Raw genomic sequence first — 11,750 nt, forward strand, 5'->3', positions numbered from 1 at the left:
GATGAATAGGTAAAAATGTGAGATTGACTGATTGATCTTACACACACATATAGTTATTCATCCAGAAAAAAAAGGGATAATATCCCATCGTTTTTTTTTTAAACAATAAGCATGGAAGTGAACATCATTATCTTGAGTGAAATAAACCAGACACAGAAAGACAAAATACCACATGGGCTCATTCATATGTGCAATCTAAAAAAGGCATTGATCTCATTGAAGTTCAGTGTAGAATTCTAATTATTTAGAGATTAAGGAGAGTTGGAGGAAGAGAAGGATGGAGAAAACATGGCTTACAGTTAGAAAAGAAAAATAAATTTTAGTTTTCTACTGCTCATTAAGGTGACTATAATAATGTACTATGTGTTTCAAAAAAAAGCTAGAAAAAGGATATTGAATGTTTTCACCACAAAGAAATGGTAACTGATAAATCCGAGAAGATATTCTCACTTGATTTGAACATTTTATGATGTACACATATACAATATACATATTGGAATAGTACTTCACAAATTTGTAAAATTTTGTCAACCAAAAAATATAAATATATAAACAAAACAAATTATCAAAAATCCAACAAGATATACTTTCAGTTTCATCAAATCATGGACTATATTATCAAAATTTGATTACATGGGACAAAAATTACTTTGCATGAGCCTAAAATTGCTATGTGAAGCCCCCAAATTAAGATAATTAAAAGCTAATGGTTAAGCCAGGTGCTAGTGGCTCACATCTGTAATCCTAGCTATTCAGGAGGCTGAGATCTGAGGATCATGGTTCAAAGCCAGCCCAGGGAAGGAAAGTTCATGAAACTCATCTCCAATTAACCACCAGAAAACCAGAAGTGGAGCTATGGCTCAAAGTGATAGAGCACTAGCCTAGAGCTGAAGAGCTCAGGGGCATCACCCAAGCCCAGAGTTCAAACCCCACAACCAACCAACCAACCAACATACATACATACATACATAAACAAATCTAAAGACAATGGGCCACTTCAGATAACATGGTAACATCTCATAAAATGCCCAGGACACTCTTTCCCAATGTGATGTAGAAGAACTCCTTTTCTAGAGATGAAAAGCCTAAGACTTTGTGCTTAACAAGCTGAACAGAAATTTTGTTTGAAAAAAGTGTGACAACAAGGGCTGGGAAGGTGGCTTAGTGGTAGAGCGCTTGCCTTGCATGCATGAGGCCCTGGGTTCGATTCCTCAGCACCACATAAGCAGAAGAAAAAAAAAGCCATAAGTGGTGCTATGGCTCAAGTGGTAGCATGCTAGCCTTGAGCTGAAGAGCTGAGGGACAGTGCCCAGGCCCAGAGTTCAGGCCCCACGACAGGACCAAAAAAAAAAAAAAAAGTGTAACAATATAGCCAATTATTATAAAGCCTAAAGTGCATCTTCATATTGACTATGTGATTACATATGGATTACACACAGATTACACTAAACTGTCTAAAAACAGTAACTCTCACTTCAGTTCCCTACCTGGAAAGTTGGCTGATCTACTATTATGTAACTCTACTCAAGACTAATGCAAGAATTACATATTCATCAAGTGTCAGAAAAAGGCTAGAAAAGAAGAGCCACCAGCAAATACTTCTTAGCTTTCCTTCCTTAATAAGCTTATGACAATTATTAAATCATGAATATTCTCAAATATCAATAAAAGCGTTTCTGAACTAGAAATAGTGACTTTCTATGTTGCATATAACTTTTAAGAACATTTAGCTAACATCAATATGTTAACTGTGTATTTTAGCCAGGTAATCAAAATGAGATTTTTTTCAAAGAATTTTGTCTTTATACAGACCAGCAAAACCTTACCTATTTTAGTTTTTAATTCATCTTGGTGTTTTAGTTATTTTGAGGACATTTATTTGCCCTTTGAAAGACACATACCATTTTTTCTGAAGGCATCAGCAAGTTTTTTCCCCTCTCTGTGCCAACATGAATCTCCAGAACAGTTTCTACTAGTTGGATCAAAGCAATAATCCTACAGTGGATTTCACTTACTATTTGGTTAGGACCGTACTGAATTTCTCATTGATGAATTGACAAGTTGTTTGTCAATTTTTAAACATCAATAGAAGGAAAACGGACACTCTAATATGTGACTAACAACCACCACCACACTTAGTAAGTAGAAATTGTCTTTGGTAGCTAGTAATTATGAACTAATGAAGAAAAACGTCCCAAGAATAACTCAGCAAGGTTTGAAATTACATGCAAATTATGACACGGTGATACAGAATAAACACTTAAAAATGCACAATGGAAGTAAATTACGTTTTGCTGACATATTGATTCCTTGTTAATATTACCAAATTATTACATCTTGAAAAAGCTTCCTGTAATTATAGGATTCTTAATATTAAACTCTAGCATTTCAATTTCACTTCATTGTTTTCTAAAAATAACGTGAGCTCTCATATATGGAGCCAATTCTGGAAGATTTGACTCTTACTTGTATGAAAACACCAGAGGAACTCTGATATACTTATGTGAGAGGAAGTGATAAGACTACAGATTTTTAATTTAACAAAAAGCTGAATATATCAAAAAATCAAAACATTTACCAATTATGTTACACAAGACCTCTAACTGGATTGAAACATTACCTTCTTTCAAGCAACATAGCAAACTGCTTTCTCAGACTATCTGTAACAGTGACCAATGCAAAGCTTTTTAAACTATTTTTCAGATTAAGATCTCCTTTACTTGTTAAATGTTTTGATTAACTACAACAATGAAACAGTTCTTCAGGTTACAAAGTATAATTTTAAAAATGCGTTTAATCTCAGTCCACTTAACCAAAGGAGGTGTGACAACCAATGCATGTTAAAATTAACCTTAATCTGACAACTAAAACATGCAAAATGTCTCCTAACAATTCTCGTCCTTAAAACAACAACCACGCACAAAAAAATATGGTACTGACCTCCACCCCGACTGAAAGCAGCTAATTACTAAAGAGAAGTTGTGTTTGGAGATGAAGGTGCAACATCCCCCATTTCACCAACATCCCCAAATAACTGTATCACCCAAGCAGATCTGGACCTTATTTTTGTGAAAGCAGGAATCCAACCCCGGGAGCCTCAGCCCTTAGACAATGGTGGTTACCAGACAGCGCTGCACAGTTGGGTCCAAATGACACATTTCACTAGGCCTTGGCCACAACACACGCGCGTGCACACGCGCGCACGCACACACACACACATACACACACACAACCCCAGGGGGCCGGATCTAGGAGAGGGGTGTTCAAGCCCCGGGAGGAGACGGAGGGGTGCACCGCGGCGTGGAGGGGACGACAGGCGAGGGGGTGCCGACCGAGCGGAAGGGTAACTGCACTGCACACGAGGGAGGGGGCTGGAAATGGCCGATGGATTCGATATTTATTTAAAGGTCTGGATTTAACGGGTCCTTCCCGGGGGTTCGGTAACTGAAGGCAAACTGCGCAGCAAACACCGTGGGGCTGGGAAGAGGAGTCGCTGCTCCCCCCCTACCCCGTGACCGAAGGGGGGAGGCGGGGGAACTTGTTTTCCCTGGCCAACACCACCGACCCCTCGGACCCCTCTCCCTCTCCCACTCCGCCACAGGAAGGGGGGGAGGCCACCCGGAGAAAAGGGAAAAACAAGTTCCCCAGCCAACCCCACCACCCCAACACTCCCGGCCGCCCCCCACCCCCCCACCTACCAGGAGAAACGGGGAGGCTAGACCCGGGAAGGCGGCAGAAAAGAGCTCCCACCTTCCGCCGGCCCTCCCCCTCCCCAGCCGCCAACAGACTCCCGCGGGGTGCGCGAGCCAGCCGGGAAGCCCCAGGGAGGGGCGGGGGCTGGAGGGTGCCGAGCCCCCGAAACCAAACAAAGCGCGGCCTGAACCAGAGCCCGAGCGAGTCGGGAAGCCGCGGCTTTTCCTGCCGGCCCGGCCCCGGGGCTGACACTGCGGCACCTCGGGACCCGCCTCCGCCCGGCCGCCGTCTCCCATCCCGGGGGCGCGCAGGCCGCCCCCACCCGCCCGGCCTCCCCGCCCGCAGTGCCCCGGCGGGCCGGGCGCCCGAGCCGGCGGGAGGGAGCGCGGCCTTACCCCGCTCGCCGGCGTTGTTCCGCTCCTGAGGCAGCGGCGGAGGCGGCGGTGGCGGCGGCGGCGGCTGCTGCTGGGGCTGCTGCTGCTGCTGCGGCGGCGGCGGGGGCTGCTGCTGCTGCGGCTGCGGCGGCGGCGGGGGCTGCTGCGGGGGCGGCTGCGGCGGCGGCTGCTGCGGGGGCTGCTGCTGCTGTTGCTGCACCGGGCGCGGCCGCGACACTCGCCTGGGTCTCCGGTTGGCGGCTCGGACGGAGTTCATTTGCCGGGCTGAGGTGGCGGCGTTGGCGGAGGGACACACACACTCTCACGCGCACACGCACGGCGAGCTCCGGGGCCGGAGAGCCGGGCGGGGAGGGGGGAGGAAGGAGAGGGGCGCAAGGGGAGCGGGGGGAGCGGGCAGGGGAGACCAAGCGGGACCCCGAGTCCGGAGAAAAGGCCGGAGAGACCCGCGGAGCCCGAGCGAGGCCGGCCGGGCGGGCCCTGGCGCACGGGGAAGGCCGAGGCCGCCGGGCGGGGCGGCCGCGAGGGACGGAGACAGAGAGACGGGCGCAGCGAGAGAAAGAAAGAAAGGGCGTCCGCCCGCTCGGGGCTCCCCCGGCGAGGCGCGGCGGCGGCGGCGGCCGAGGAGACAGACCCGGGTCCCGCCGGCTCCCGAGCGGCGTCTCCGGCGGCGGGGGGAGTAGGCGGGCGGGCGGGCGAGGGAGCAGCGAGGGAGAGCAGGGAGGGAGGGAGCGGGGGGCGCCCGGCTCTCTTTTCTCCCTCGTCCTCCCCCCCACACCCCCTGAAAGAGATTTCTGCGAGGAATTTTTTCTCTTTCTTCGGCCTCTTCTCTCTCCTCCCCCTCCCTTCCCTTCTCTCCTCGGCGAAGGGGAAATGGGTGTAAAGGGAGGAGATAGAGGGAAAAAGAGGCGTCGTCGTTCCTCCTCCTTAAAGGAGCCTTTCCTCCTCCTCCTCAGCCCGGTCGCCCTCGCCACTGCTGCTGCCGCTGCTGCTGCTGCTGCTCCGTGGCAGGAGGAGCCATTGACACCGACGGAGCCTCCGCTCTCTCCCAGTCGGTCCCTCCCCGCCGCGGGGCTGGCCAGGGGCGCGGGGGAGGGCCGCGGGGCGGCGGGGGGGGGGAGGGGTGAATGGGCGGGGAACGAGGGGGCGGGGATTCCTGCCCCATCGGCCAATGGGAAGCGCCCATACAACCATCAGGCCAATAGGACCTCAGCTCTTATCGTGAAGTCCCTTCCTTCAACGCCCTGTTTCCTCTCGGGTTTCCTCCTTGCCCCGCTGGGGGGGTGGGGGGGGAGGAAAAGGAGGGGGTAAGTGTGGAAGGGCGGGTGATAATGGGGAGGTATCAGGGCATATAATAGAGCTCGGGTAGGCGAGGGAGCGCCAGTGCGTAGCGCCCGTGCTGGGAGAGGAGGGTGCTCGGAGGGAAGGGCGGGGGCTGCTGATGTAATGGGGAGAAGTGATTAATCCTTCCTTGCGCCGTGTCGGCCTCCCCCTCCTCCCCTCCTCCCCTCCTCCCCCTTCCCGCCGCCCCAACCTTCACCCGATTCTTTTTTTTTTTTAGCGAAAAATAAAAAAAAAATTAAAGTGGAGCCAGAGAGTCGATCTTTGGTAACTCGAGTTTTCTCTCCTCGGTAGGTTCAAAATCTGAGCTGTAGGGAGCGCTAACGATGCTGTGCCCTTTCGCCCAGCTAAGGGTATTTGCAGATCTTAGCGATCTACTTTTCTCGGAGCTTTGAGCTTGTTAAACCAAGTTTGGAGTCAGCTCCCCTAGTCGTCATCGAAACCTTTAGGTTTTGACCTTTGTTCAGTTTGCTGCTTGTTTTGTTGTGAGAAGAAAGAAAACATAGTGAGAGGAGAAAAGTTAATGGTACTGTTTATGTGATTTGCTTTTTTTTTTTTTTAAAGCTCTCACAAACTCAAAGGAAAAGAGAACCCCCCAAGTGGAATTACCTTTTGTGTCTGTATTTGGTCCCTTCAGCATAATCTCTCCCCAAGGAAAACGCGTATTTATTCCCTGGCTGCTGTTGTGATGGCTGAAAAATATGTGTGTGTGTGTGTGTGTGTGTGTGTGTGTGTGTGTGTGTGTGTGTATTTCAGTTTCTCTCGTTTTTTGTTTAACGAGTTGTGGATGGTAAAAATAGCAGTTTTCTGCTGGATTCCCTTGTTTGCAGACCATTCGGTGATTTCTCTCATCTGAGTTTCATCTGTTGCTTGTCTGAGTTTAAGATAAGTCATTACAAAGCATGATGAAGGCAGGCTGAGAGAAAAATGTATGTATTTTGGAAGGAGAGAGGTGCAAGAAGAGGTGAGCTGGTACTGTGCGGTGTTTGCGCCCTAAATTTGGTATGTGACCCTAGGCAAATTGCATCACCTTTCAAGATGTCTTCTCCCTCCCCACATACAAGTAAGAATTTATTTTGTGCCTCATAATATTGCTTTCCGTTTTTAAAAGTTAAGTGATTTCAAAACTTTCTGTACACTTACGAAAATAGAACAGTCAATCTTGTTGAGACTGGCATGGGGAGGGGGAGGGGATAAAATGGGGTGAGTCTAATCAAGATACATTGTATGCATATATGGACATGCAAAAATGAAACGCATTTGGACAACTAGTTGACACTAATTTAAAATGTATATAATTTTTGGTCCGGAAAGGAAAGATTACATAGAAATTTCCTTTTCAAAAACATAGTTGAGAATAGCTATTAAAAAACCACTTTCTACCTTATTTGCAATAGCTAGTATACTTCTAGTATACTAGGTCAAAAGCTATGTACATATGACCATATAAGATGATACTAAACGACATGAACCCCAAGATAAGGACACAAGAGGTTTTTTTCTCTGTGGCTGTTGTTGTTAATGTATTATATGACTTTTTTGTTTCTTTTGTATGTTCTTCCCCCATGGTATAACCCCTGTTGTCACTGTATTTGATGCCAGTTCCCTGCATCTTGGATATACGTTTTTCTAATTTGGGAAGGGGAAAGGAAATAACAAAATGCTGAAACAAGGATACAAGTTGACCCATTGTAACAATGAGACCTACAGATACTATGTTGAAAACGATTACAACTTGGGGGGAGGGGAAAGGAGGAGTTGGTGAGGTGGGGAGAGAAAGAATAGTGGGGGAAAACAAAGAGGGTAACAAGGCTCCATAGGAAATGTACTCATTACCTTACTCATGTAACTGTAACATGTAACTGTACAGTATCTTTACAATTTAAAAAATTTAAAAAAAACACTATCCAGTTTGTATGGCTGTTAGATGCAAATGAGTAAATTTTTACATTTAAAAAATAAGAGAAAAAAGTACAGGAAAATGTATTTCACATGTCTGATTTTTCTAAGAGTTTGCTTTGTTTAAACAAAAAGAATTTTCTTTTTGATTCAACAAGTATTTACTGATTCTTTTCATATACGCATAATGTATATGGGGGCTATAGGAAATAATAAAAGGGAAAATCTTACGTACAAAGAAGTTGTAGTTTTGCAAGCTCAAGGTAAATGAGGGCTACATAATGAGTTCGAGGGCAGCCTGGATGCCAAGCCATGTCAAAAAACTAGAATTTTGGAGTCAGATATTTGCCTACATTAATTCAGAAGTACAAAGAAAATACAGTTCACTCATATCTGTATTTTTAAACCTAAATTACACACACTTTTTTTTTTACAGAAATGCTCTATTTTAGATTTTATTTCCCTATCAGTTTCTTAATCTGTATGGATGTAGGGGGATTGTATAGATATAGAGTGTGTCTTTTGCATATCCTATTTTTTTTTAGCCAATTAGGACAAGTCTCTGGCCTATGATAGTAACATGTCTTGATCTAAAATGGCATTTCTTATTCTGTAATGACAGTTTTCTGATATATTGTAAATATAATGTCTTGAGGGAAGCACCCTTTTCTTTGATTTTTAACTAGTTTAATTTTATTAGCATAAATTAATTGTACAAAGGAGTTTTATTGTGATACTGACACATGCATAAAATGTATCTTGATCAAACTCACTCCTTCTGTATTACTCTGTCTTATGGAGTATCTTTTTCTAGTTTATACAGTGACTGGTAGGCTGGAAGCAGACCTGAGAGCTTTGCTAAGACACGATCTGACAGGAAGGGAATCTAAACCACAAATGGCAGTCCTTATGTCGTCCCCTGCCATGGCAGCTGGCATGGTAGATAGCAGGACTGCCAGCCTATGGGGTAATACTGGTCATTTCTGTCCTTTTGAGATGTTATGCAGTCTCCTTTCCTTGAAGTCTGTTCAGAGGCATTTGTTCCCTGGACACATCCCAGAACAGCTTCTCTGACCCCTAGTCTCCACAGGTCCATTGACCCTCATAATACCCTTCTGTTTTCTCACTGACACATGTGGGCCTGTCTAACCTTCCTGAATACTCCATGCAGGCCGTGATGAGCCAAGGGCTTTGCTTCTGGTTTCTTGGGCCACCTCCTCTAATGTTACATTCATGTCCCTGTTGAACACACTGTCAGGTTGAAAGCACAGTCCCTAGAGATCTTGACGTTTTACAGGCATGCCCAGAAAAACAAACTACTATCATTAGTTTTCTTGAATCTTCCTATATCTAGGTGACCACATCATACCTCCAATTTCAGTTTCTACTCTCAAAGGAAATGGAAAGTAAGTCTCATTACCTCTTCCCTATCCCCTTTTCTTCTTTCCATCATCATGTAAGGCCAAAAGTTGGATATTTCCTAATGTGCTATATCCTCTTTACTTAAGCCAGTCCTGGGGCTTGAACTCGGGGCCTGATTGCTGTTCCTGAGCATTTTTTTCACCCAAGACTGAACACTCTACCACATGAGCCACAGCTCCACTTCCAGCTTTTTGGTGATTAATTGGAGATAAGAAGCCTGACTAGCTTCCAATTGTGATCATCAGATCTCAACTTGCTGAGTAGCTAGGATTATAGGCATGAGCCATCAGTGCCTAGCTTTAAATCATTAATTTTTTAAAAAAATGTTGGAGTCAGGGTTTCACTATGTGGCCCAACTTGGCTCAAATTTATGATTCTCCTGCCTCAACCCCACCAAGTGCTGGAATTATAGACTCCTTTTCACACCCTAGGTGGCATTTGCTCTACTCTTTTTTTCCTTGGTGAACAGCAAGACAGAAAGTAGCTTAACAATAATGGATCTGTTGGGAGAGATTTAAAAAAATTGATCCTATTCCCAAATCACTGGTTTGTACATATTTTTAGTTTATTACATAGGATTGAGCCTTAGAGTCTTGTTTGTGCAAAAGTGTCCAAAATCATCATAATTTAAAATTGTGGAACTTGGGACTTTTTAGGATGGGCCTTGGAGAACATGGAATCCATTTCTGTGTTCAACAGAATAGGAAACTAAAGTTCAAAGAAGAGAGATGATAAAACCAAATCCCATTACTACTTAATAGCAAAGCTACTGCCAATCCAGTGTCTTTCCATTCACTAAGTATGAGAGGCACTTAATGCTTCTGGTGAAAATACAAAATATTCCAGAGGGTTTCATCCACAACAGGCCCATCTATATTAACAAATAATCCTGTCAATTAGTTGCCACAGAAGTTGTAGATAATAGAAAACAGGAGGGTAATGTAGAAGGGATTTTTATTTGGGGATAGAAGTCTTCCAGAATTATTTCAGCAACAACATAATTTCAGAGGACTGAATTCCCTCAGGGTTTGCTCTCTCTTCAAGAACATTTGTGTTTGTTTTTCTCAACTAATTACCAGTGCTTAACAGGTTAGTATACATAAAATTATTTGTTTATAAAACCTATCACAATAGGAGTATGAAAAATAAGCTTTTAATCACTTTAATACCTTGGCAGGTGATATTTACTGTGATTTTTTAATCATAATTTTAAAAAAATATTTCAAAGATTTAGTTTCCCTTTTCTCTGTCATTCCATTCTGGTCCCAAGCCATCAGCAGTCAGTCAGTTATGTAAGACACCTCAAAGGCACTCACTCCTTTTATGTCATTTAAGAAATTAGTTTGATCTGAATATGGTTTCCCTACAGGAATAACCAGCTCTGTTTAAAATATCCTTGTTAGAGTAAATGACTTATCTCACTAAGCTGTAAAAATTCATTTTTCCATCCATGCTCAGATAATATTTTATCAGGTAGTGAAAATTAACTTAGAACTTAGGATTTAAATTTAATGTACATATGGTAAAACTCAAAGGCACACAATCCAGTAATTTCTATAATAGAGGTTATCTTTAAAAGAATTATAGAATCTAAGTTCAATACACTTCCCTGTAGAACAATATACAGACATAACACTATTAAATTAGTTATATTCAAGATTTAGAATGGGCTTGATAATTATATATCTTTACCTTTAAAGCAAAGAAATTGTTTTGTTTTTGAGACAGGGACTCCTTTGGTAACCCAGGCTGGTCTCAAACTGAATCCTCCTCCTTTGCCTCCTGAGTGCTGGGATTAAAGGTGTTTGTCTCCATACCCAATAAAAACTCAATTTCTAAGTCTTGAGATTTAGAAACAAACATCAAAACATCAAAAACATATTGAATTTGAAAAGTTTGTAGGTGACAAAAGTTTGAGTGCACGTGGGAGTGGAAGACCAAGAGAAACGTTGGCCCCTTGCTGACTGTCTGGTCTCTGGCAAATTCCTTAGCCTCTGTGCTTGTCTCTGCATCTGTTAAATGGGGGGTAATAATAGTCTTCATTTTGTAGGACTATCACAGGGCGTAAGTAAATTAAGACCTATAAAATGCTTACAACAGTGCTTGGTGCATAGTAGGTGCTCAATAAACCATTAGCCATTAGTGTTATTGTGGCTGGTGGCACTTCAGGTCTTAATTAATTCCAAGATTACATGGATGTTAAATATGTGGCACTAGGAACTTTAAAAGAAGGTACAAGAAAAATAACACAAAAAGGAAAAAAATAAAGCAGTAGAGACAAGACATAGGTTGAAACTGATGAGACTGAGACAGTTTCTTCACTCAAGCAATACTTGAACTGAAGATCATGTGGCTTATGTCGGATGCCCCGATGGAGCCTCCCAAAGAAAAAGTTGAAAGAGTAAATCAAAGAGCAAATGCAGCTAGTACCAGTAGCTCATCCCTGCAATCCTAGCTACTGGAGAGGCTGAAATGATTGGGATCAGGATTTAAGGCCAGCTTGAGCAGAAAAGTTCACAAGACCCTTCTAAATGAAGGACTGGATGCTGTGATGAGGGTCTTTTATAGTCCCTGGGAAGCGGAACATAGATGTAATGTGCCCAAGTGTAGGCCTAAGCAGCAAGTGAGACCCTGTCTCAAAAATCAGCAGCAAAACATTGGGTTAGAGGTGTGGCTCAGCAGTTAGAGCTCCTGCTCAAAGACAATCTAGACTTTCATACTCCCAAACAAAAACCCAAAACAAAGCAACCAAAAAACCCATACAGGTAAAAAGGAAAGGCAACATTGTAACACTGTGTTACAGGAAGAATAAGATCCACTTAAGTATCACCAATCAAGGCCTCCTGGAAAGTAGTAAATGGCAGTAGAAGGCTGACATTTGTAATTCTACCACTCAATATGTTGAAACCTGGAGGACTGTAGTTCGAAGCCCCGTAAGAAAGAGTCCAGGAAATTCCATTTCCAATTGCCAGGGCCAGCCTGTAATTCTATTTAGTTTCTTAC

The 11,750-nt window shown here is 43.9% G+C and overlaps 1 protein-coding gene across 3 annotated transcripts in view; it reads right to left on the reverse strand.

The window, feature by feature from the left end:
• Window positions 1-4,185, reverse strand: part of Fbxo11 (F-box protein 11) — a 94,083-nt gene extending 89,898 nt beyond the window's left edge. For 2 of the 3 annotated variants that reach the window (XM_070025547.1, XM_070025546.1), the window contains exon 1: window positions 4,089-4,185. The gene's annotated coding sequence lies outside the window, so the exon portion shown is untranslated. Of the gene's footprint in view, window positions 1-3,698; window positions 3,717-4,088 lie in introns of those variants that run through there. The other variant, XM_070025548.1, reaches the window with a different exon arrangement.
• Between the last annotated feature and the right edge of the window lie 7,565 nt (window positions 4,186-11,750).

Source organism: Dipodomys merriami, unplaced genomic scaffold (genome assembly GCF_024711535.1).
Source record: "Dipodomys merriami isolate MVZ:Mamm:240054 unplaced genomic scaffold, mDipMer1.0.p SCAF_17, whole genome shotgun sequence".
Classification (NCBI taxonomy): Eukaryota; Metazoa; Chordata; class Mammalia; order Rodentia; family Heteromyidae; genus Dipodomys; species Dipodomys merriami.